Source organism: Perca fluviatilis, chromosome 22 (assembly GCF_010015445.1).
Source record: "Perca fluviatilis chromosome 22, GENO_Pfluv_1.0, whole genome shotgun sequence".
Lineage (NCBI taxonomy): Eukaryota > Metazoa > Chordata > Actinopteri > Perciformes > Percidae > Perca > Perca fluviatilis.
In genome coordinates, this window is record NC_053133.1 from 17,364,965 (window position 1) to 17,390,974 (window position 26,010).

At 42.1% G+C, this 26,010-nt stretch overlaps 1 long non-coding RNA gene across 3 annotated transcripts in view; it reads right to left on the reverse strand.

Moving 5' to 3' along the window:
* The window catches only part of LOC120551964, a 283,006-nt gene that overhangs the window by 249,735 nt on the left and 7,261 nt on the right, over positions 1-26,010 (reverse strand). The window contains exon 3 of one of the 3 annotated variants that reach the window (XR_005637941.1): positions 8,752-9,228. The exons of the other annotated variants lie outside the window; for them this stretch is intronic. This is a non-coding gene — a long non-coding RNA (uncharacterized LOC120551964). Of the gene's footprint in view, positions 1-8,751; positions 9,229-26,010 lie in introns of those variants that run through there. 3 annotated transcript variants of the gene reach the window in all.

Consider the following 26,010-nt stretch of genomic DNA (forward strand, 5'->3'; position numbering starts at 1 on the left):
CCACTTTACAGCTTTTTAATAACTGAAACCACAGATATATCGTCACTATCCCACTTAAAAACTAATGGCCAGCTGGAAACATGTCTTTTATTTCTTGCCATTTTTTTAAGAGGGGGGTCCAGAGAATCTTGGTCTCAGAGACAACAGACCAGTGAAGAACACAAAGTAGCTTTCCAAGGGGAAATGTGACAGACGTGTCAATATCACAAGCCCACTAGCTCTAATTAAATTCTAAGGGCTCAACACTGAGTGAGCTTTGACTACTTTTGACGGAAGAAAAAGGGCTCACAAACTACTTTGATTGGTAGCCAAGGGACGGGAAATTGTTTGCCAAAAGGTAATGGGAACTTTGCTCTGAAAATGGCATGTTGACCTCTTGAATTGACCTCAATCACTCAGGCCTGCTGGGTCCCACAATCCCCTTAACTTTTGTTGTCAAGTTTCCTTGCGTTACCACGGTGATGGCCTAATTTGGAGGAGGTTGTGGGAGTAGAAAATGCAGTCACTCACTGTAGAAAAAGGACCTGGGACTTCAAACCAAGGAGTTGGCCCTGTGACTCTCACTTCCTGCTTTTGTTTGTGTCACTGCACTGAGAGAACATCTACATTGGCTTGGCTTTTGTTTTGGCTTTGTATTCCCGGAAGTGCTCAGGAACAAAGTGATGCCATTTATCCAGAGCCTCTGTTTGATGCTTTTTTTAAAAGGGTGATTTCATCCAAATTACAAAAATATAGCAGTTTTCCACCTATCTGTGTGGTATATAGCAATGTAGATAGCTTTCATTTTATGTGCAGAGGTTTACAGATATACACCCTTAAGGAGGAGGGTGGGTGTGGGTGGTGTTTGTGGTGCTCAAAGAATCAACAATGACATTTGAAAAGCTCAACAGTAACATTTCTTTGCAGAAATAAGGTCCTGGTTGCTCTGGATAATCCGCAGACTTTGCTGTAAAATGTTTTCATTGGAAACTGTTTTCTGAAGAAGAAATAGTCTACGAAATTGCCCAGAGCGTTGTTTCTGGAAGAAAAGATTTTTTTTAACCACACCATTTTCAGTGCTTTCAGCAGCACAAACTAAATTCCCCTCACCTTTGTATTGGGAAGCAGAATTTTTGGATGCCTCAAACCTTGGCATATATAACCAAAACTACTAATATATGGCTGGATCCCTCTGGAGCTAAGTAAGAAAATATTTTTTCAGTGAAGTGACCATTTAATTTTTCGGTGCAGGAAGATACAGCTGACTTGAAACAGTTATTAGGTGAAAATAAACTGTCATCTTTTCCCTACATGTAATACATGGCGGATATAAATGTAGAATATTCACTCATTTATATGTGTAATATTTTTTTTGTCGCACATAAAAAAAAAATCTAAAAGACAATATGAAATGCATAATTATACCTAATGTTGCCTTGGGTCTCTCTGGAGGAGATAATTTGACAAGGATATTGGACATAAACCATTGCATTGTCCAACCACAGGGTAAAATGGTTTACTAAACAATGAAAGTGTAAAATCTAATTGACAGCTTTGCTGTCTCAAAGGAACACAAAGTACTCCTAATAGCAAGATTATGATGATTAAGGAGCTGCATGGTTGTGGATTGTGGATAATTTTGAAGGCAAGTAGATGAAACGGTTTATGACTGGTGTTATCTGTTGGTGTGTTTACAGTATCCTTGAAATCTATTCCCTGGACAGAGGAAGATGAGTTCAGCCTCCTCATACTCTTTGCAATTTTGGTCCATCAGGGACCGATGCCATCAATGTTCCTGGCATTGTACAAGATGTTCGCTTGCATAAGAGATTACCCGGCTGATGTTGTCCTGTCATTTCCTTTCGTGTTCATAATATAATGTGACGGTGAGGTGTACCACACAGCATGTTCCATCTGAGAGGCCCTACAATGTCCCTTGTCTCCACCCACCCACACAGCCAAGCTGTGATGTTCTTCCAACACCCAAAGCTGTTTTCACTGATGGTGCGAAGTTTAAAAAAGAAAAAAGCCATTGCACTTCTTCACCAGGTGTTATTTAAATATTTTAAGTGTAAGGGGATTCTGCATTCTAGACACATTACTTGAATACAAAGATAAACCACAGAGCAGCATCCAAAACCAACATGTGAATGAAACAGTTATCTGAAGAGGTCAATTTGTACTACATACAAATACAAATTTCCTGTTATCTAATGAAAATTAACTTGGCCCAACATTACATTGATACTGTTGGCTTGTACACCTTTCAGCTTTGGTTTAACACTTTTTGATGCTGGAAGTTGTTATTTTGAGTTATGTTGTGGCAAATGCAGCAAGTGAACCAAGAACTAATTGAAAGGCCAAGATGTAGATGCAGTGGACAGTCCAGAGAATAAAAATGCAACATGCTCTGATGGAGACATGGAGACATGGAGACCGATTGTCATTTCACACTGTGACAATCAAAAAATCTGCACCAAAGAAGGACATTATCTAAATTTAGAAGAAGATGGCATGGGCAATCTGGTCTCTAAAAAGGACATCACGACAAAATATGAATCATATAAACCATAACGACAGAGTATTTGTAGGGAGAGAGGGATTAACCTCTGGACTATGTACATTGCAGGAAGGTTTCACTGACTGAATAAAGTGGAATATGCCCAACCGGTCTACATGTGTTTTGTGGATTTGGAGAAGGCGTATGACCGGGTCCCCCGGGAGATACTGTGGGAGGTGCTGCGGGAGTATGGGGTGAGGGGGTCTCTACTCAGGGCCATCCAATCTCTGTACGACCAAAGCGAGAGCTGTGTCCGGGTTCTCGGCAGTAAGTCGGACTCGTTTCAGGTGAGGGTTGGCCTCCGCCAGGGCTGCGCTTTGTCACCAATCCTGTTTGTAATATTTATGGACAGGATATCGAGGCGTAGTCGGGGTGGGGAGGGGTTGCGGTTCGGTGGGCTGGGGATCTCATCGCTGCTTTTTGCAGATGATGTGGTCCTGATGGCATCATCGGCCTGCGACCTTCAGCACTCACTGGATCGGTTCGCAGCCGAGTGTGAAGCGGTTGGGATGAGGATCAGCACCTCTAAATCGGAGGCCATGGTTCTCAGCAGGAAACCGATGGAATGCCTTCTCCGGGTAGGGAATGAGTCCTTACCCCAAGTGAAGGAGTTCAAGTACCTTGGGGTTTTGTTCGCGAGTGAGGGGACAATGGAGCGGGAGATTGGTCGGAGAATCGGCGCAGCGGGTGCGGTATTACATTCCATCTATCGCACCGTTGTGACGAAAAGAGAGCTGAGCCAGAAGGCAAAGCTCTCGATCTACCGGTCAGTTTTCGTTCCTACCCTCACCTATGGTCATGAAGGCTGGGTCATGACCGAAAGAACGAGATCCAGGGTGCAAGCGGCCGAAATGGGTTTCCTCAGGAGGGTGGCTGGCGTCTCCCTTAGAGATAGGGTGAGAAGCTCAGTCATCCGTGAGGAGCTCGGAGTAGAGCCACTGCTCCTTTGCGTCGAAAGGAGCCAGTTGAGGTGGTTCGGGCATCTGGTGAGGATGCCCCTTGGGCGCCTCCCTAGGGAGGTGTTCCAGGCACGTCCAGCTGGGAGGAGGCCTCGGGGAAGACCCAGGACTAGGTGGAGGGATTATATCTCCAACCTGGCCTGGGAACGCCTCGGGATCCCCCAGTCGGAGCTGGTTAATGTTGCTCGGGAAAGGGAAGTTTGGGGTCCCCTGCTGGAGCTGCTCCCCCCGCGACCCGACACCGGATAAGCGGACGAAGATGGATGGATGGATGGATGGATGCCAGTACATTAGATGCATTCCAACTTTCTTTTTGTATTATTAGAGAGACATCAAATTTGTCAGTATAATCTGCTCTGTACTATTGTACTATGCTGATGATAGATGGATTTTTTTGATGAGCTTATTAATGTATTGGTAAAGTTCTGTCATGCAGTTTAGCAACTCTGTTACTAACTTGCATTTTTGGTTGGCTTTAAGGTTATTAATACGGTAATATTTTAGTTTCAGTTCCCCAAAAGACAACTCACCCTACAGAATACTAGTACAACCACTATTCTTGCAAATAAGCAATTATTAAGTAGTAATAAGTAGGGTTGGGCATTGTTTTGATTTTAACAATTCTGATTACAATTCCGTTTTTTAAGATTCTTGATTCTTATTCTTTGAGGGGTGGAGTTGAAGGTCACATGCTTATTTCACAAATAAGAGGAAAGTTTTATTTTGATTCAATGGTGATGTCCAGTTTTACCAGGGTTTTTCCAACGTAAAATAAAGCCACACTAGAGCGTCACTGACAGCCACGGCTGCAACACAACAAGCCCTTGACCACTACGAAAACCAAAACTTGCTCCTCCTGAATTTGGAACCGATGATCAGATTTAAAACCAAATCTTCCAAACGATTCCAGTAAAGAAACAATTCTTTTTTTAAATTTTTAAAAGGATTCCAAGTTGGAACCGGTTCTCGATGCCCAATCCCAGTAATAAGTATAATCCATCTCACAATACATTACTGAAATTAACCAACAACACAAGCCTGTCAAATTACAAAGAAGCCAAAAGGCTAAAAAGGTAATTTTTCCTTTGGAATTGTAATTTGAAATCGGATTTGCAATCATGTACCATAAATGTGTAATGAGGCTGTTATAAATGTTACATTTTCATGTTGAGAAAGTGTGAGCAAACATGTCATGAGCTCTTTATTAATGTGCTACACAAACCGTGAACAAAGTGTTAGCCATGCACCACTGATTGACAGACTGAAGTTATTGCACATGATCTGCTCTAGCCGATATGTCTGTGAGACTGTAAATATATCCACTGTGGTTGGCAGAGACTACTGTTCAAAACATCACTTGCTTTCCTTTCCGCTCTTGATATTTGTGATGAAGCGGTGGGTGTGATAGAAAATCTCTCTTATCCTTTTCCCCCCAGTTAAAATGGAAACCAGACAGGGAGGAAAAGAGAGTGGCGGGCCACAGCGGCTTCCATCACTTATCCACCACTCATGCATGATTGAAAGGCCTCTGCAAGCTTGGAGGACTGCATCATTTATACCGGGCTCCTTCAGAAATCAAGAGGCAAGCAGCAGCTATAGTTAATATTGACAAAGCACTGACTTAAAAAAAAATTAAAAAGGCAGAGGAAAGTCTATTAAAGTACAAGTTGATTCCCCCTAAGGTAAAGCTTAGACTTTTGTCTTGTCTTTTTCTTCTGCTCCTGCGCTAATCTTCTAGATGGATTCAGCTAAATTGTTATAGTCTCCCAAGGAACATGAATGGAACACATCCAGGGATTTGGAGCTGCTATTAGGGAGACAAAATGATCCATCAAAGCAGCTGCTGCGGAAGGAACTGGGAAATAAGGATGATGTGAAAGAAAGTGCTATTTTTGTAGGGGATACCATGTGGTGAGTTTTTTCTCATATTTCATAGCGTTTTTTATTTGTATTCCCCTGCACTGGCAACACCACTGTGGTGAGCAAATCTGTGTTCCTTTGCCCCATGTGTGCTCCATATATTTGGCCTTCGTCAAACTTGCATTTGGTAAGAATGCATTGAGCCAAGCCCATCAGACCACCGACGCGACCATCGCCTCGGCAACAGCAGCGGAGTCAGCCTCATCAGGCCTACACTTTTGGTTTACAGATGGACGATCACAGCTAGAGACCGTCTTTCTCTCTCCCACTCTCCTGCTTCTTCTCTGTATCAACAGCTTTAGGTTAAAAGCAGCGGATTTCTGCTCATCAGTCGGAGCCCAAGGGTATAGGATGTTGAATCTGCATTAGGTGCCTGGCCGGTGTTGAGAGAGAAAGAGTTGAGGGAGTGGTGGGAGGTAGAGAATGGTGGTCACCACACTGATTAATGACTGAAAGCAGCAGAGCACCACATTCTCCATTTCCTCCACCTACATCACCCTTGGAAAGAGGAGAGATATATTGTGCACATCACTGGTGCAGAACCCCAAGCCTCATCCAGTTGTGTTGACGATATCCCCCAAGCAATGAGATTCAAATCACTCAACTCAGCTTTTAGTTTCAGAAGCTTTTATTTTTTTCCTCTTTCCTAGTCTCTGAGATGGAAAGCTTGCACCTGTCAGTCACAGCTGCAGCTGGGTTTTGATGCCTTTAAAAGTGTGACAAGCTGTGATATGAGACAGGAGCCCAGGCTCAGGCTGTGGCTGTTGGCCCGCTGGGTTTCCCCAATGGGAAATGTAAACCACTGCAGTATTTACGGTGTAGTTTTTGCAGCCTTTCCTCACATTAAATAAATCCCCCCCACAAGCCAAAATAACGGTGGAAAAAAGGGAAATAGTCTTATCTCTGGAGAACAAGAATCGTGAATCAATAATGGTTTTTCCTGTTTTAGGTCCTGCAATCTGGCACAAGAAAGGTCATGGAGACTCAAAAATACTGGTGCTTAATTCAGCTTGACTGTTCAGTAGCTGAAAAACATTTTTAGAATAAAGACCGCAAAATAAAACAGATAATTATTGATTTTAAAACTGGTCCCCAAAGCTGAATGTGATTCATTACATTAATCAATATATTTTGGCAAACAGACCGATAAGATGGGATTTAATGACAAGAGATATTCATCTCTTCTCCCAAAAATAAACTAAATCAAGCAGTGTCGCAAAGCAATCCCCCCCCCGATGAAAATGTGTTAAGTGCTAAAACACAAATTGTTTTTCTCGCCCTCTTACTTACTGTTAGCATGAGGTTGGCCCCAGCATTCTCTGGGTGCCGTCCTTCAGTGCTGTGCAATTCTGTGATAAGACTGGTGATAACATCTGGCCACAAGACCAAGAATCAAAAGGGACGAATCCTGCCAGGTGGGGAGAAAAAAACTGATAAAATCAGACAGACTATTTAAGAAAAACTACATTTAAGCTTCCCCAGTGCTCTTATCAAAAATGTCTGTAATATCCTGTGGATTTAATTAATGACTCATACAGCTCTGGCAGGCATCAGCAAGCTATTTTGTGGTGAAAGTACCCATTTTTCCTATAAAAGTGTAATGTCAAGTGTTTAAGGTATGTCAATGCTCATCGTACAGAGTCTCCTGGGCAAAGGGAAAGGTTTTAGATCATAACTGTGAGGCCTTATTATACCCAGGAATTGAGAGGAAAAGACATGCATTATACATAAAACAAGCTAAGTGCGATGTGTCACTGTATAATTTACATATCATTGTCATACTTACAGCCAAGCGGCTTAATTACACTGTCAAACAAATGAAAAAAGCCTTGCTGGGATTTGGAACAGAGCTCTGACAGCCTCTGCGCCTTGACCTTAGGTCCCTGCTCTCGGACACTTCATACCGATGCAGAAGCAGAGGCTGACAGAGCTCAAAATAAACCTGTCTGAGACTCGGTTGCAAACTTTCTCATTTAATTTTTTCCTCTACACACAACCAAAAGTGGCTTATCTTCCGAGCTTCACGTGGGAATTATCTGTGATTGATTGCGGCGGCCTGGATTTTCAAGGACTGGCCATGAGGATGCATGAGGGGACAGGTATGCTTAGCTGACCTCTCAGGCCGTTGATTAATGCTGTGTACTGCTGATTTGTACCACTCTGCCAGAGAGCACTGAGAGAGGCTGTGGAACACATGGTCCTCTCTACTTTGATAAAAGCAGAGCAGGAAGAAACACACTCTTCCATCATCCTCTTAGAAGAAATGGAGGAGTGATTTAGATTTTAGAAACACTGCAAGCAATCCACCCTGGTGCTGACAATCTATACTGTTGCTACCAACACTGCTTCCAATAAGTGGCCAGTGCCCGGAGGCTAGCTACCGTAGCAAAAGTGGATGAAACAGGGCTTGCTGACTGACATGAACCATAAAATGAGAAAAGCTGGGAAACTTTGTGTAAACACAACAAAATGTTTTTCATAGGCACCTCCAGGGGAGTTTAGCTTCACATCTCTCCTAGGTTCCAGTGGATAAAGAGGCCCGATGCTTAAAATCGCATCCAGGCACCCTAAGTAATAAGCTACTGAATGGAAACAGCCTGGAACGTGGACAGGGCGAGGCAGGCAATCCATTTCATGTGTTTATACTCAAGGCCGAGGAGCAACACAGGTCTGCGCGGTCTTTCCCCAGGCTAAGGGGTTTTGTTTGACAACAATCGGCTCAACTTTGTTCACCATTTCCTTGATTTGTATTTAGTTTCCTCTCTGCACAGCTGCGGGGCTAAACATGTGTTTGTGTTGCAGAGCTCGGTTCGATGCTGAAGTCCCATGGTTCAGAGTTGAGGCTTTTGACTGATGGACGGGTTCCCCTCTGGCCATGGTATCCTGCCTTTCTGCCTACCAACACTCACATATGCAGCATCCGACAAGAGACTGGAAAACCTCAACAGGAAGGGTTGAAAACTGAGGGGAATTGCTTTGATTTAGTTGGAACTCTTCGCTTTCTGTTTTCTTGTAATGTTTTCATGAAGTCAGTTCTGATAAAAAAAAAAAAGAACTATACAATTGCAGAACTATTAATAAAAGGCATAATAAATATATCTTTGCTGCAATGTGCAGTTTACAATACAGGATGTCGCAGTCTGCGGCCCAGTGACACTTTGCTCAATATTATTGGTCTCTGCAAATAAGGTGTTATCTTACATGTAACACTGTCCAAAGATGGAAAATGAACATTCCACTCTATATTTGTATACAGTTTCCTCACCATAGCAGACACAGCAATTTACACCTTTTTATTCACCTTGTGATTCTTTCATAAAGAGAAGAGGGAGATGGGCGGAGGACATAAGCACAGCACACAGCATAACCCTGCAAAAATGTGTTTAAAAGAGCCGCTCTTTACTGTAGATGAAGAATGGCAAAAGATGAGACAAATTGTTCCAGGAGAGAGCACGTCTCCTGGGTGTGTACAGGGGTGGCAGCCCAACTGGAGCTGCGGGTATGGGTCAGGGATTCACATGGGTGGGCATATGCAAACACAAGCGCATATGTAAAGCATACGGAAGCCCCTGCACAGTAACCAATGGCCTAGGAGAATGACATATTAGCGGCGCAGATAGCATTAAATGGCATAGAAGGTGCAGAGGGGGAAAGAAGCACCATCCATCCCATTCAGCAGGTGATCCATCAGGATGTGCAGGGGTCCGGTAAAGGGCAACCCAGGAGATGTAGCAGGAGACAAAACCCTGTCCGCCAGATGTTGAACGCTATTCCTGGGATGGATCATCTGGCCGGGGTGTCTGTGGGTCTCTGTGTGGGCGCATGAGAAATAGAGAGTCACAAATGATATGGGAATATGTGAATGGTCGTGCATGTGAATTAGGCTGTGGGCGACATCTGAAAGATCCAGCTGTGTGTAGCTAAGCGAGAGGCACAGCATTACCATAGGAATTCAAGCGTACTAAAGGTAAATGTGAGAGATCTGGGTGTATATTAGAGTGTGTGTGTGTGTGTGTGTGTGTGTGTGTGTGTGTGTGTGTGTGTGTGTGTGTGTGTGTGTGTGTGTGTGTGTGTGTGTGTGTGTGTGTGTGTGTGTGAGCATATACTCTAGCGAGAGAGAGCCAGCAATAGCTGAATGCTTAAAATGTGTGTCTGACGGAGGAGGAAGGATGAAGGAGCACAAGCTGTGTGTGCGGCAAGGAGTCAGTAATACAGTGGGAAAACTTGAATATGTCTACGTTAGACGTCAGCTGTGTGTATGCATGTGTGTGCGAGTTACACCCTCACAATTTCAAACATGCTCAAGGTTATCGGCGTGCATTCAGAGCTCTGGTACAGTTGTATCAACCAGCTCGGCACAAAGCCTCCATATCTTCGCTCACAGCTAAATAACAAAGGGTTAAAACAATATCCTCTCTCATAACTCGGGGCTGAATGGGAGTGAGATTTGCTCCGGTGATTATGCAGTCAGACACAGCAGCCCCTTTGATTCGTGATCGTACTGTTGATGGCTTGAGAGTGCATAGATAAAATGACAGTTTTGTATTCACATATACACCGCCCACCCATCGCCGCCACCACTAAGACGACACACACACACACTCACTCACTCACTCAGGTACATACACTAATCCCCAGACTGTTTGCCCTACATGCTAGAGGAAGAAAAGTGTGCTGAAAATTCCAATCTGGCGTTCGGCTTTGAGATGGACCTCCGTTGCTCCAGGTGCCTGAGGTAGTGAAATCAGAATGAGATGCCTCCTGAGAAGAATGTTTGTCAAACATAATTTTGGATATCCCTCTTCTTCAGCTTTGGTGTGTTTGCATGAGAAAAGGGGGGGGGGGGACCAGAGGTGCTGAAACAGACAGACATATGCGGACAAAGAGACACACTGGTTCGAGGACGGCACATTTTGTTTGCAGCTGCACTAAGAGACAGAACATCAAAATGCACAATCACACCCAGCCTCTGGGCCTTAGCTTCAGGCCGCCCATGCAATACTTCTGAGTACACAGCTTCCGCTTGCATTGTGTGTGTTATCACATAGCAGGGCAAGCACTGATGAAACACAACCATGGCAGCAGTGAAGCTAAATATGCTTTGCTGCTAAACATTTGTTTAGGAGCAGGGATGTTTTAATCATGTTAATATAGTTAATAAAGCAATAGAACTCTATATGCAGCCAAAAAGGCACTCATTCACTTTTAGCTGGTTACAGCAGTGGAGCAAACTCATATCTTTTGACAGCATTAGGGATCTATGCACTGGTTAATGGTGCCTCCAGATTGCGAAGGGCTGATTAATTGATTAGGCCCATTAGGAAAGGAGCATTAGAAGTGCTATTAATTTTGCAGCAGCAGCGCCCCTACGCGTACTGCCGGAGAGCAGATGGCAATGAATGATGTATTTTGTTAGAACAGTAAATATTGACAGGTGTGCCTGGGCGCCTCTTCTAGCTCCCCACAGACGATGCAGAGGGAAAGCATTCTAATTGGCTGTCTCCAGTGAGGAGACCTCTGGAAAGCAGATGTCCTGACCCACTCTGGCCCAAAAAGGGCAGACGAGGAACTAAGCAGCTTCGAGCCGTGTGCTTTACACTCTATTGTGAATGTATACTATGAGTGGAGGGGGAGTGTTGGGGGAGACAAGTGGAACAGTAGAGAGCGAGCTGATTCTGAATCAGAGCGGCTTCGGTTTGGCTTGGGGAGCACTCGATAATAGGTCCTTGCCTGGCTCCACTTTGCCTCCAGTCACAATGGCTCCACGTCATTTCAATCGGAAAGCCAAGAAAACTCATTTCTGAGCAGCCTTGACATCAATTGCACTCTCCCGCTCAGTGGCAATTTTAAAATCGATTGCTTCACACAGATCCCCTCCCAGACATGGTGAAATTTAGCCAATTTCAGACACACCACAGACACTGTAAAGCAACATGTAGAGACCCATGAAAAGAACAATAAAGTTATATTAGTTGTGATTAGCTGATCTCTCTATCTGAGCATCACACAGTAAATGTTAAGTGCCTGACTTATAAGAACGAGGTAACATGGGAAATACTTCCTCAGTTCTATAAGGTGCATTAAAGGACTCAGACACTGTAAAACGTTTTCAATCCACCCGAGTTGCATGTACTTGTGCTGTTAAGAAGAAAAAAACTAGAGCAAAGACACATATGCAATCACAGCAAGATGTCATCAAGGGATTGATCGTGGGTCCTTCTTGCTGAGAGGAAACAGTGCTGCCATGTGAGAGAGGCATCAGTTACTAGCCAGGAAGGTGGCCCCCAGGGAGATGGACACCATCAAGATGTTAAGTTAACCCAGGTCAGCGGCTCCAAGGTGGCAGGGAGCCACATCACTGAAACAGTCTCCAGCAGGGATGCAGAGTCAGGAGGGCGGCTGTGGAGACCACGAATGCTACAAATCTAATTGTGGATACTTGATGAAGACAGATGAATAGTTTTGGATAGACAGGTCAACAATGAATCTACTACTACATACAATTACTTCCATCTCTGATTATTTTGTCGATTATTTCTTAATAATTTGAGAAACAGCATCATTGTGTAGTCAGCTAACATTAGTAAAATGTCAGCAAATAGTAAAATAAGAGACAAAGTGGCATCCTCAAGTTGGTTAAAAAGTTTTCCCAGGACCAGTCCAAAACCCAAATATATTTATAATTATATGAAACTAAAGAAAAGGAGTAAGTCCTTAAATTTGAAAAGCCTTAAGCCTTTTTTCCATAAATTACTTATTACGTATCAAAATTGTTGACAATTAATTTTCTGTCGAAACTACTTAGAAATTACTCCGCTCATCGTTTCTGCACTTAACAGACAGACAGTAAAATGTATGTATCTAAGAAAGTATCATTTTAATTCAATCTACAACATGCTGGCTTTCCTCCCCTATCATGCGACAGTACTAAGGAGACAACACTTCCCTGTTTCCCTGTGCGACACAATACACAGCGCCTTTTAGTTACATGACAAAGATAACTGGTGTGTGATAAGAAGGAGTTTTTTTTTCAGGCAGCGGCTTTCCCTTCCAGAGAGACGTGTTGTTATTGTTGTTAGCCAACCAGTTATAGCCCCCAGGAGAAAACCACAGATGATGCTCAGATGAAGTGTCTTTCCGGAAACTGTGGGAATAATAGCTCCCCTCATTCTATTTCCACTCTTATGCTTCCTCTATCACTCTCTGTATTTCCATCTCTGAGAGCCAGCGGGCCACTGTACCTCCAATTTTATTTCTTCATCCATGAAGAAACGGGAAATTAGATTATCCTCCGTCTGTGTGCACGTGTGAGTTTCAGGATGGTGGTGCTGGTTAGGAGGTTGGTTTTTTTTTTTAAGTAAAAAATTAAAAGTATAGCCTACTTATAATACTGAATTTTCTCCTCAGCAGAGTGTAAAAAACTCTAATAAGCAGCACATGAGACACAGTGGGCCCTATTTTAACGATCTGAAACGCAAGTATCAAACGCAAGTAGCTTTGTGGGCGGATCTCGGCCGCTGTTGCTATTATACCGGCGGGATAAATAGGGTTGGGAACTGATTCCTACTTGGAATAGTTTCAAAAATTACGATTCCATCGTTTCTTTATTTGAATCGTTTGGAGGATTTGGTTTCAAATCTGATTATGGGTTCCAAATTTAACATTCACAAGTTTTGCTTTCCGTAGAGGCCAGTCACTTGTTGTGTTGCAGCCTTGCAGCACAGTAAGCGGTGCTCTAGTATTTTACATTGAAAAAGCCCCGTCAAACTGCAAACCACCTTTGAATCAAAATAAAACTTTCCTCTTATTTGTGAAATAAGCATGTGGCCCATTTCAACTCCACCCCTCGAAGAATCTGAATCGAGAATCGATAAGAACCGGAATCGAAAGGAAGAATTGGAATTGGAATCAGAATGGTTAATATCATTAATAAATGACTCTTACGCCCGACGCAAATCTAACATTGGTTGGTCTGAAGTAGCTACATTACTCATAGGTGTGTTTTGGGCGTATCGTGCAATAAACCAATCAGAGCGTTATTTCACATTCCCTTTAAAAGCAGGCGTTCTTGTTCCATGGCGGATTGCTATTATAATGGCAGATTTGCTAGGCGCAAGAGAGACAAGATACAAGAGAGATAGAGGGGAACATATTAAAACCGGGTGACCAATACTAACAACTCAATAGCAATGTATTTCACATCAATAAAAACACTTCAATCTTAAAAGTAAAGATTGATGGAGAGCTTCCTTGACTGTTTGACTGAGCTGGTCTCTCAGGATCAAGCTGAGAGCTATTTCTTGCATTGCGCTGTGCAGAGAGAAGAGAAAGGCAGTTGAAAAGTCAAAACCTTCCAAAAATGAATGCTTTCTGCTTGTTTGCATTAGTCTACCATATAAAGAGAATGGGAAAAAAAAAAAAAAAAAACGGTATTTAGACTCAAACAAAATACTTTCCCAATTAATAGGGCTGAACGATATGGGAAAACAATCTACCGTATTTTACGGACAATAAGTCACTCCGGAGTATAAGTCGCATCAGTCAAAAAATGCGTCATGAAGAAGAAAAAAACATATATAAGTCGCACCGGACTATAAGTCGCATTTATTTAGAATAATCTTTTTTTTTTCATCTGTCAACTACACAATAGCACACAGAACAATAGGCTGAATACAGTAGGTGTCCGGTATGTTAACGTAACACATTAACAGTTATTGAACTATACAATAGCACACAACAACAACAACAACTAGCTACCAGGGCGTGGAGCATGGATGTATTAAAAGGCGTGGAGACGTAACTGCACCGTTGACAAGCCCCTCCCGCTCTGGCCATCTTGCTTTCAGCCCGCGATTAGCTTTCTTTGTTTTCTTCATTGCAGTAAGAGTCACCTTTTCCCCAGTCCCTCACAAGTTTCTCCCTCATTTCAAACTTTCTTTCTGCTGCTCAATTACCGTTTTCGGCTGCATATTTTACTACTTGCAGTTTGTTATCTCTTTTCTTTCTCAGTTGTCTTTAGGAGTAGCATTCTAGTTGTCACAAGCCTAGAGCGCCCTCTCGCAGCTGTAGACGGTAATGTTTTCAGTATGAATTAACATGTCAAAACATGTTAAATTATATATATTTTGATATATAAGTCGCACCTGACTATAAGTCGCAGGACCAGCCAAAGTAGGAAAAAAAGTGCGACTTATAGTCCGGAAAATACGGTAATTGTGAAATTGTACACCAATATTGCGATTACAATTTCATATGATTTTTTTCTGTCGTGGACGATGACATCATCCATCGGAACAACCCAATATACCAATCTAAAATATTTAAAAACTCAAAGCCTCGCTGTAAACCGTTCCTGCTTCAGCTTCAAGCCCAGAATCAGGACGTTTATGCTCACGTCGAGGCTAACCCCCAATTTCCACCGGCTGCAGCTCCGCTCCAGAACGGCGGCGGAGTCATTAGGTTTCCATTAAAGTCAATGTGTGTATTTCCACTGGCTGCAGAACGGCTGCGTTCCGACTCCAGCACAGCTCCGGCGATTCGCAGCCCTCCGGTGCAGATACGCAGAGCTTCTATTTTTGCCGGACGATGGAGAGCTCCGCAGCAATTCAGCACACGGCAGATAGTGCGGGACAGGAAGTCGAGCACAGAAACAAAACAAACATCCGGGTAATTTTTAAAATAAAATACACCATTCTCACGGCGGATCATATTTCCCTGTACTACACCTTGAAAACACAGCACAGAGTTGTTTCCCCTCTACTCCTCTGGATGGAAACAAACTGTTGTTGGTTTTGTGGTTCCATTCTACGTGAATTCGCGAGATCTTGTGGGTCCTCGTGACTACAGCTGTCATGGCCGCAGCCGTGCCACAACAAATCTGGACCTAGTGGGTATTGACCGACGGCGGAGCACAGAGCCGATACGCAGCAGCAGCAGCAGTAACTCCCTTCACTTTACCCAGCAGTTGGGAAGCAAGACACAGGTTCACTCACCACCAACGGTTCAGTGGAATGGTTTGAAATGGACAGCCAAAATGTGGCTCATGTCACCGGCATGCTTTTGCGCGTACACATGCATCCTTGTCCATACGCTAGCAGAGCATGAAACACAAACAAAACATGGACCTGCTCATCATAACATTGCTCCACAGTACTGCAAGTCATCAGCCACATTGTACCATTAAGCATTCATTTAGTCCATTACATGACTGACAGGATTGTGCTTGGATTCTGTGTAACCAAGCATATTATGATTCCTGGTTGCATTTCGGCCCACTTCCATAAACGTAATTTGGGCTCTATGTGTTCATGTAGTACACCACATACTTTCATTATTTAGCTGCATAAATGCAAATCAAAGCACAGGCGCTCTAAGGCAGGGCTTGTGGAGGACAAGGTAAATTGAGGTGAAGAGGAAGAGGTGAGCCATTCTTCCAGTGTCCTTCTCTAAGCCTTATTACCCAGGAAAAAATTAACACAACTGATACATTATAAAAGGGTTGGAAAAACCATGGCTCTCTCTAATACAGTCTTTTTCCTCGAACAAAGGGAATGAAATAAGGTCTTTGTCAGCAGTTAGGGCATCTGTCTTCTTTCCCTCATGCTCGCCTTGAGATAAAAGATTCAGCAAAGTAGCATAATGATTGTTAATGGGATCTTTATTAACCAAATTATTGTCTCGCTGATAATTGCTTTCTCAATGTCATGTAACTGTGTTTTACACTGCCATTGAATTCATGTTGGGCATTTATGGAGTTTATTAGCCAACATCAGCGCGGCTCTCCGTCACCTCTTTGATTAGGATAATCATGTAGATTTTACTAGACTGAGTTATGCTGTTCACATACCACACAGTGCATTTCAGACCTGGGACTGAGGAGAATTCTCTTGCATCGTGAGGCTTTGCACAGCGGTGCAACAGCAGCCTTTCTACGGTGTAATCTACTGAGAATTCAATTTAGTGTTTGTGTACACATGCATGTACATGTATGCGTGTGTGCATTAGCAAGCGCAAGCATCCATCTAAAATTGTGTTGCAGACCGAGAGATGAGCTTTGCTTCTTTTTAATTAGTGGCCCAGCGGACTTAACCCCACCTCATCATTCTGCCTGAACTAAGGCCCTACGATTAATTGACTCCTCTGAGTTGTCATGGAACTGCATTTCCTCAGGACACTCTGAGTGTGCCTCTGAGTTCACAACACATTTTGCTTGCACAAATATTGAGTCTTTAGTAATGACATATGGTAAAGTCCTACAGGGCTTTGATGTTCCATTTTTCCATCTTCCTCACTGCCGTGAGATGTATTCATCTCTCTTAGGCTGACTATAAGCTTAACAACTTATCATAAAATGTACCTTTTCCCTCAGTTTTTATGCCTGTTTCTCTTTTCCAACTCGTTACAGGTTTAATTGTTCTCTTGAACTGCCAGAAAGTTGCGTGCTGCCCTTAGCTGGTGACTCTATTACGGTTTCCATCCAACTGTCAAGAGAATCTGAACTGCAATGTCTTCTGAAATGTCAGAAAATAAAATGCAAATTAGGTGCATTATATTAGCTGGGTTACATAGAATAAATAGTCTCTCAGACTATAACTTGCTAAGACAGAAAATAGACCCTGTAAAAAAAAAATGAAAAATTTAACCATTCTTATTATATTACATATTAAATTGTATGGAAAATGTAACTCTATATCCGATACTGAAACCTAGGTGTCCTCACTGTCAAAACCCTCATCACAATCTTCCACTGACATACAGCCTGTGTGTCTGATGAATCGATCATAATGTACGGTTTGATATCCTTATTATTTTTTATTATCCTTATTACTTCCTTTATTTATTTATTTTTTTTTTTTTTTAATTGAACACGAAATAAGAGTGACATCACCAGAATGTGTAAAAAAAGAAAGAAAAAAGAAGGCATGCTATGATTAGAAATGCCGGAGATGATGTATGATGGGCACCTTCGATGAGAAGGTGCCATGGGATGCAAAAAAGCAAGCCATGGTAAATAGGCATGCTGCTGCCTTGGGCTACACTTGTATATATAGACCTGGGTACTTACAATTCCCTAGCAAAGTAATGGTTCTCGGTCTGCCAAGGAATGCGGACCTCAAAACTCACGAGGGGATCTTCTGAATGAAAGGAAAGGGCTAAAGAATAGAATAAGGTTTCTTCCATATGGGTATTGCCGGATAAACATTTTCATCTAACAGTGGCAGATGAACAAACTTCACTGGAACTTTCTGAAGTAAACTTTGCCCAATTAGTTTATCCCAGTTTCCCTATCTTTTATCAAAATAGCAATACAAATACATTCAAGAGAAAATTACAAACCTGTATAGGCCTACATTTTTAAAACATTACTAGAACTACTGTACAGCTTTAAAGAGTAAAGCAAACAATTTTCAATAGTTTTGTTACGGTCAACGAAACCCATGAAAAGACCAAAAATGGTTTACAAGTGTACTTTCATAAAAAATTGCTGGGGACTTTAAGCTGTGGATTTGGTGCGCAAGCATCGGCACCAGGATGGTGTATGTGGGATCAACTTAAAATAAACTACTGAACCCAGTCAATGTAATGAAGAAACAATGCAATGGTGTGGCTTACAAAAATGGAGGTCTGAGAGAAATAAGATTATTAAGCTTTAGAGATACTTCTTAGTAGGATCAATTAATTGTTGGTTATGGTGTTTTCATGGATTTGTTGGCAATACCAGAACTACAGAATATCACTAGGCTCATCCTTCATGGTTCCGGTATCATACAAATACAAATACAAGAATTCCTTAGCAAGTATGGAATTGTTGTATTTGCCATTTTCACCCAACAGGCTGTACAATAAATGGGGTACAGTCTAATAAGCTACACTGTAAACCAATAATGTCTTTGGGCTTTAATTCCTGCTAAATGGTGACTAAAATACCAGCAATACATTTGTTTCTTAAGGTATTGGCAGCTGAACCCTGTTATAAATGTCTCAGCCAAATTGTAGGCCGAGTGCAGCAGAGGAATTAGTTACCTCTATTTAAGGTCTGCTGCCTATGCTTCCCCATTAAGCTTACAACCACAGATTTATAGGGGAAGGAAGGATGTGCGGCTGTTGTGGTGCAATCTTGATTCTGCAACACAAACTGGAGCAGTGCCCTGTGAATTCAGCAGGAGTGCAGCATTTATATTGAACCTCATCAGTCATACCTGGCTACACGCACACGCGCGCACACACACACACACACACACACACACACACACACACACACACACACACACACACACACACACACACACACACACACACACACACACACACACACACACACACACACACACACACACACACACACACACACACACACACACACACACACACTACTGCTGCTCACCTACTGAGCATCATCTCCCTGGGATAATAATCCTTACCTATAAACTCACTGGAATGAGGATCTCTTTGTAGAACATAACCATTAGAAAGTCGGTACATCTGCAGCACCTGGGGACGGATCTCAGGATGCAACTAAAGATGCTGTGATAACCTTATTGACCTAAAAGTTCATTTAACAGGTGCAATGTCTGTACATTTTGTGTTGAGCTGTCAAACATTGTTACAATGGTTGCCACAGAGGAATGGTGGAGAGAGTTTTGCAGAGTAAGTTCTTGTTATAATAGAAAAACATATTAGTAATTTTATTTTTCTGCACTCCATAAGATTTCATGCTCAGCTGAATATTTTAAACATTACTGGTAACTACTATCAGCATAAGTTGTTCTGTAGACTCTGCCATGATTTATTAAATCTCTTCTCGCACTGTGTACATTCTTCCTGAGTCACTGTTGATGTCACCCTTGAGTTCTTTTATTTGTAGAGTGAATAGTTTTTGGTCTTGTACTAACTCTTAGAACATGGAGTGGACTATTCGTCAAATATACTTCAGGGAATTTAAAGCTCAAAGTGTGGACGGTTTGTGTTTATGGATACAGGGACAACTAATAAAAGAATTCCCCCAGATAAATCTTTGACCAGTGAAACAGTACTGTACTCTCCAGAAGAAAAAATTGAAATGAGTGACCCTAGTAGCATTGCCAGGAATATATTGCTATTTGAAATGAGCCTCATCACTAATTTTGCTTGTTCATCCAGATGCTAATGTGACAAGATGTCATCTCAGCTCAAAACCACATGGAAAAACAGAAGTATGTGTTAGGACTGTATGGTGCGAGTTCTCTCTGGAGACATCAAAAGAAGGACTATTCTGCTTTTCCTGGACGTCACCTAACGCTGCACTTTAAAGGGCTTTTAGTCTAATTCGTTTTCCCGCCCCCACAACTACTTCTTCTTAAATTAATGGGCCTCTAAACGTCTATCAGCTGAACACATTTAGCAGTGCTTTATTGTGCCTCAATCACTGCCAATGCTTTCAAGTATTATAATTTTGCTGCTTTGCATCAGTTAGAAGCATTGGCTCTGCATTAACTACATTACAATTTTAGCCAGAGCCCAAAAGACTCACAAAAGGAAAAAAATAAAATTGCCTCAGAAAAGAGCTACTTACACAAACTTTATGATTAGGTCTTTATCCCATTTCACACTATATCATAGGAAGCTTAGATTAGCAATGAGGAATTGATGTCAATCATTGCTACTCTACGCAGCATCACTGTTACTGTAAATGTGTCACTTTAACACCAGTTATAACCAAAGGAAAAGAGAATTCTAAAAAGGTTTGCTGCCAGCATAAATAGTTCCTGGTTTTCTACAACTAAATAATATGGTTTATTAAAAGCGCTTTCACATTTTCGTTGGACTGGCAGCGCAAGAGGACCAGCTGGAGGCACAAGCAAAGTCTTATTAAAAACAAATGAAAGAGGCCATGACAGCATGCAATAACTCATAGCTTGCCGGCATCTCTATCTTGCCACTTTCGAACCTCAGCTAGCTCAATACTAGCTTGGTAAACAGCTGGCTGAGAACAAAGACTCGGAAAGAACAAAAGCGGTTTTTGAGTCCAGCTGGCTCCTCAAACATTATCCAAAGGAACAAATGCTTTCACCTTCCAGATCAATGCGGATTTAACACATTTTGGAAATAATTAAAGAGTCATGGAACTATAGGCCGTGTTGCTGCCTCCCAGGCAAAATTTGATTCAGCCACAACATCGGGAGGGTGTGCGACTGGCTGTCGTCGAGGCCGACATACGCTTCGTTTCTCCTTTTGTTGTGCTGTCATGTGAGGATGTCGCAGATCAGCTCCTGCTTGTATATGCCAGCATCAAGCAATGAGAGCTTGGAAAAAAAACTGTGGCGATACAGCTGGCCTGGGATCGCTGACACAATCGCGCACTCGCATACATAAATACAGCTGCGTCCTGGGCTTCTTCCTCTCAAACACGCATGCACACGTATTACATATAGAGAGATAACACACCTGCTGTATCATGTTGCAAACTCTGCCCACAACAAGGATTGGAGCAATCAGATACCCGTCTTTACACACAGAAACACACACACAAAGTCCAGGAAAATACCCAGGAGTAGTATCCCAGAGACCCAACAAGGCCAGGACTATTCTCTCTCTTTCTCTGCCCTTTGGCTTTTGACTTGGAGGACAGAGAGCAAGGAGCCTCTGCCAGGATGGGAAAGGATACAAAGCAGCAGCCCCGACAACCACAGAGCCCTTCATTCCCTTTAAAACCAATGCCAATTCAGCCACCAGCCTGCCAAGATCCTGGACAGGAGCAGAGGGGAAAAGTAATTGACCCCCAATTAGATTGTTTAGACATTATTGAATATGATTAATTGAAAATACTAGAATAAGACACACAAGACAGAATCATCCATTCATTATGCCCCGGAGTCGTACTACCTCTTAAATCATTCCCTGGGTGGAGTTTGAAAAGTATCAAATAGATGAAGAAGTCAATGTCCATCTGGATAAGGGCCAATGAAACAGTACTCCTGGTTAACTCACATTAAGCATTCAACTTTTCACATGCTTTGATATCTGCTCAAGACTGCATCAAGAAGCGAGGCCAAATATGAACTGAGTGTACATCCCACATGTGCTGCAAGACCGAACAGGTTTATTGATCTCCAAAAATATTATGCAAACATTCAGATGTCTCTTGCATTAGGAATCCTCGCGGGATCCATGTGTTGAGTCCACTTCAAAATCAAAGTTTAAGGATCCGTGTTACAGCCCTTAGAGCTCATCTCAAGCTACAGCTTGAAGTATAAATTGTCTGCTTTTGTTTTGCGTTGTTGGCCATTTTATATGTAATTAGCTGTCAGGGATAGTGAAAAGGGGCTAATTCCCTTTCTATTTTTGTCTCCCTCAGTGGAGGCCATGCTCAAGTCTGACACTGACAATAATTAAAACTCTGTGCAGTGTTACATTTATTTTCACCCGTGTAATGTGTAATATGGCTGGGCATCACCCCCCCACATTTCTCCGAGTAATTTGTTCTCCCTGAAGGGTTTGACCGCCTGACAACGTTGGGCCATGATAGTTAACCATGCTATCACTCACAAGTCTAGTTAAGAAGTATCTGAACTGGAGGGCTTTCAAAGTCAGTACAACGTGAGCTCAGATCCTACAGTTGGGGTCAGAGGAGCTTCATTATTCATGGTGACACAGTTTTCTTCAACTTTGGCAGCGGAGGATGTTACGGGGCTCAGCAGCGCTCCAGAAAATCTCATGTTCTTCCTATGTTGTTTTCTTCGTATTAAAATATACCAAATTATTGTATGCAATGAATATGAACATTGAAGGTTTTAATTTTCATTTCAAATTTGTGGACACAGCACGTTGTGGACCAGTGTGAGCTCCATTGCAAGTCCATCTAAATTAAAACCTGTCGCACAATTGTTTACCAGTATCCCAAGCTTTTTTCATCAAACATCTTCGGCTATTTCTGAAGTAGTTACCATTATTTTGAAAAAAAATGCTTTTACACATTTACTTTTCCTTGCGGATACAAAAATGTACAACAGAAAGATAAATTACTGTAACTACAAAACAATTTACAATATTTCAACCAACTTTACAAAATACTCAGCTTAACCAATTCATGGATGAAAAGGTTGAATCTCGAATTCTGTAGGCTACTCTCAAACATTTTTTTCAAAACAGTGTATTAATATCTCTCCCCTCACTTTATAGTTTACAGATTTTCATCTACAGTTGACCTTATCATCCGTCTTTTAACTCATGTTCATATTAGTTTTAAACGTTTACACCAAGCTGATGAAGGTAAGGATAGACAAAACAAATTGGTAAATAAAAACATAGTGTAATGGAGAACAGCCGTGCAGTTGTTTTAGTTAGATGAACGTTACAGCCTTTAACTAATCCCCACTAATTTAATTCCAATGCCAACACTCACAATAAACTAAAAGTAAGCTTATGTTAATCATAGAACTGTAGATGCTGAACGATGGTTGGTTTGAGTTTCCATATTTGGTTGGTTGGTCATATGGGATGGTCTGTTTGGTTTATATAGTTTGGATTTATTTGGGTTGGTGAGTTGACTGCTGTAGATAAGGAATGACTAACAGAATATTTCATTTTGGCTTGTTTTTGTCTATCAAAGACAGCTCCCTTATGGGAAGCATCATTGTAAATTCTACAATCTACTGTATCTTGAATAATCAAGGAACTTCAGCAATGATGCACTGACATGCTTGAACTTCGCTAATTCAATTGAAAATTGTGATTAGCCATTAACTAGAGGTATCTATAAAATGTAATGAACAAAGAAGAATCAAAACTGAAATTAATTTTCTTTCCGGCATCTAATTATAGTACACCGAATTATGCAACTGAGAACCAACAGCTGTTATAGTAATGATATCTTTCCTACAGTTATCAACACGTCATCTTTATAATGCATATCATTATCATCCTCATCACCTGTATAGCAAGGAAAGGAATTAATGCCAATGTACTTTTTACCTGAAGAAATAGGCCCTTTTAGAACAGCACATCATTGCAACACCCAGTGTGACATTATGATATCCACATGGCGAATTGCAATCACTCAATCCTATTAGAACCATATCGTAGTCATGGTAACCCTTGCAATGAAGCACCCATTTGATCAAGATGTCCTTCTTTAGGAGGTGCACAGATGTTTGCACTCATGTTAGTAAAATTCAGCACTCATATTGCTTTTCCCTCCATCTCAAAGCCACAGCATATTATGTAAATTCCACCAGTGCTGATTGGGAGTGCATTTGTGATAAACATCAGTAGTAGTTTATAGCTAACAGTGAGGTAAAGAGTCAAACGCACAAAGTAAATGGAAAGCACAACATAATTACTGTATACATTTACTGTTCCAGACTTTTAAGTGAAGTGCTAGTTTTGTTCTTCCAAAAAGAGTTTCACTTCTTGTTCCTCCTGATAATGCAAACAAATCCTACCCTCGACTGATAAGAGACACACCCTCTAAGGTCTTAGACTGACAATCAAGCGTGTCAGAGTATTTATAAAAAAAATAAAAAATAAACTATTGTTTGCCAGCAATTCTCCAGGCAGGTGCAGCAGGCATCTCTTTTTAATTTGCTACATGCTCAGTATTCAGCCACATGGATCAAAGGGACACTTAATTTTCCTCCCCTCTCCCCATTATGTGCAGTGAGGAATGAGGCAGACCCTCGCGGGAGCAGATTTGATTACGGTTTATCATTACTGTCACTCTCCATGGTGACAGAGGGGCTGATCCCAGGCCGCCAAGACGCAACCAAACAGATTAGTAAAAGGACCCTTATTTTCTACTGTAATTTTATGCATCACTTGTACTCTGAAGTCTTGTTAGATTTTAATTGTTAAGTGATTGTAAGGCCTATTTCCCAGCAGCCACGGCTACATTTTACAACGTTGTATTTGTGCTTAAGCAGTGGACAATTATCCAGAAAGCACTTTAAACATTAGCCTGAAAACTTAAAATAAATGAATACCATAAAAATGTATAAACAGCTGTAAATCCAGCCGGCGTGGTAGCCAACCATGGCATTGTGACCGACAGCTAATGTTGATGTATGCTGATAACACTGCTGTTCAATGCAGGGGTAAACTGTGGGCCTAAATATCTCCCGTTCAAGTTTGCCGTCATCTGATTCCCATCGCTTTCCCTCTCGTCCGCTTTAGTGCATCCTCAACTCTCACTTTAAACCCACTCTAAACTCCCGCACAATTGTGAACATTTCCTAACTACACACTACAACGGTTTTCATTTCCAATTAGAGACACTATACTTTCATCCCCCAAGTGAAACTGGTAATTTTTTATCCCATTTGCTTCCCTCTAACTTTTTTTCTTCTTCCTCTCCTTGTGTGATATTTCACTGTGTCTACATTAGCATAAGTGCAGCAGTGATCTGCTTCAGGTTGACGGTTTTTAATGGGGCGGCATTTCCATTTCACAGAGGACACATGTGGCGGTGGGATGTTGAGGAGGACCGGGGGGGTGGCGGGTAAAGGGAAGCAGTACAAAGAGAATGGTAGAGACACTCTGCAACGAGTCCCGTCACCCTTAATAATGCAGCAAGGATAGGGAAGGACCCGTCATCTTCATCCCTAAACGTCAGACGTAGGTTGTATGCCCCTGGATACAGAGCCTAATTATAAGAGAGAGCCTCATCGCCTGTCCACGGGTAAGAGAGCGGTGAAATCTGAACCGCAGGTATTAGGTCCCTACGGTCCTCTCAAAAGGCCTCCAGGGAGCACAGGGGACACATAGGTAATTCAAAAAGCCTGAGGGGACAGTGGCACAGCCCTCACGGCAGGGACTTGTCACGGATGTCAGAAGGACTTGACCCAGTTGCTGGATTGAGTGCTGGCAGTTGTCTCGTCAACCAAGCATCTGTCAGTCTTGGCCCACTAACTCACTATGCAACAAAATGCCCAGGAAGAGGTTTGAATTCCAGGACAAAAGTCTAACTTTAACCTTAATTTCTCAGATAATGTGTGAATGTGTGTGCCTGTGCTTACTAGGTGTGAAATTTCAAAAGGTTAGAACCAGTGAGTGAGTATAAGCCGAAGAAATTAATAATTTTTTAATACATAGAGATGGGGACTCGGGTCTGAGACTCACAAACAGCTGACTTCAGACTTGACTCTGACTCGAGCTTTGAGACTCGTCAAACTGTTTTCATGCAATTATTGCTTTTTAAATCAAAATGTATTCATGCATTTCTATGTTATTGGCGCATAAATGTTGGGGAAACGTATGACGAGCTGCATGTCCCCTGCCTTTTGCCATAATGTGCAACGTTACGCATGTGCTATGCCTTATGTGGGCGCACTCATATTAAAAAAAAATGCATTGAGGATGGCAACGCCAAGCCCGGAGTTGTGCCTTTTGTCATTAGTCTTGCTTTCTAAACAGTGACAATAAGCAAAAAGCTACATGCAAGGTGTGTGGCACCAAGTTAAATGATGCCGGATCAACAACGTTGAACTTCATCAGGCATCTCAAAACGCACCCAAATAGATCCGTCACTTGCTAATGTGAAAGAGACGTTACATTTAGCATATATCCTCACAGGTAACAAGCTAACCATTGCAAAGTGTTGTGCTAATGCTGGGAACAGGC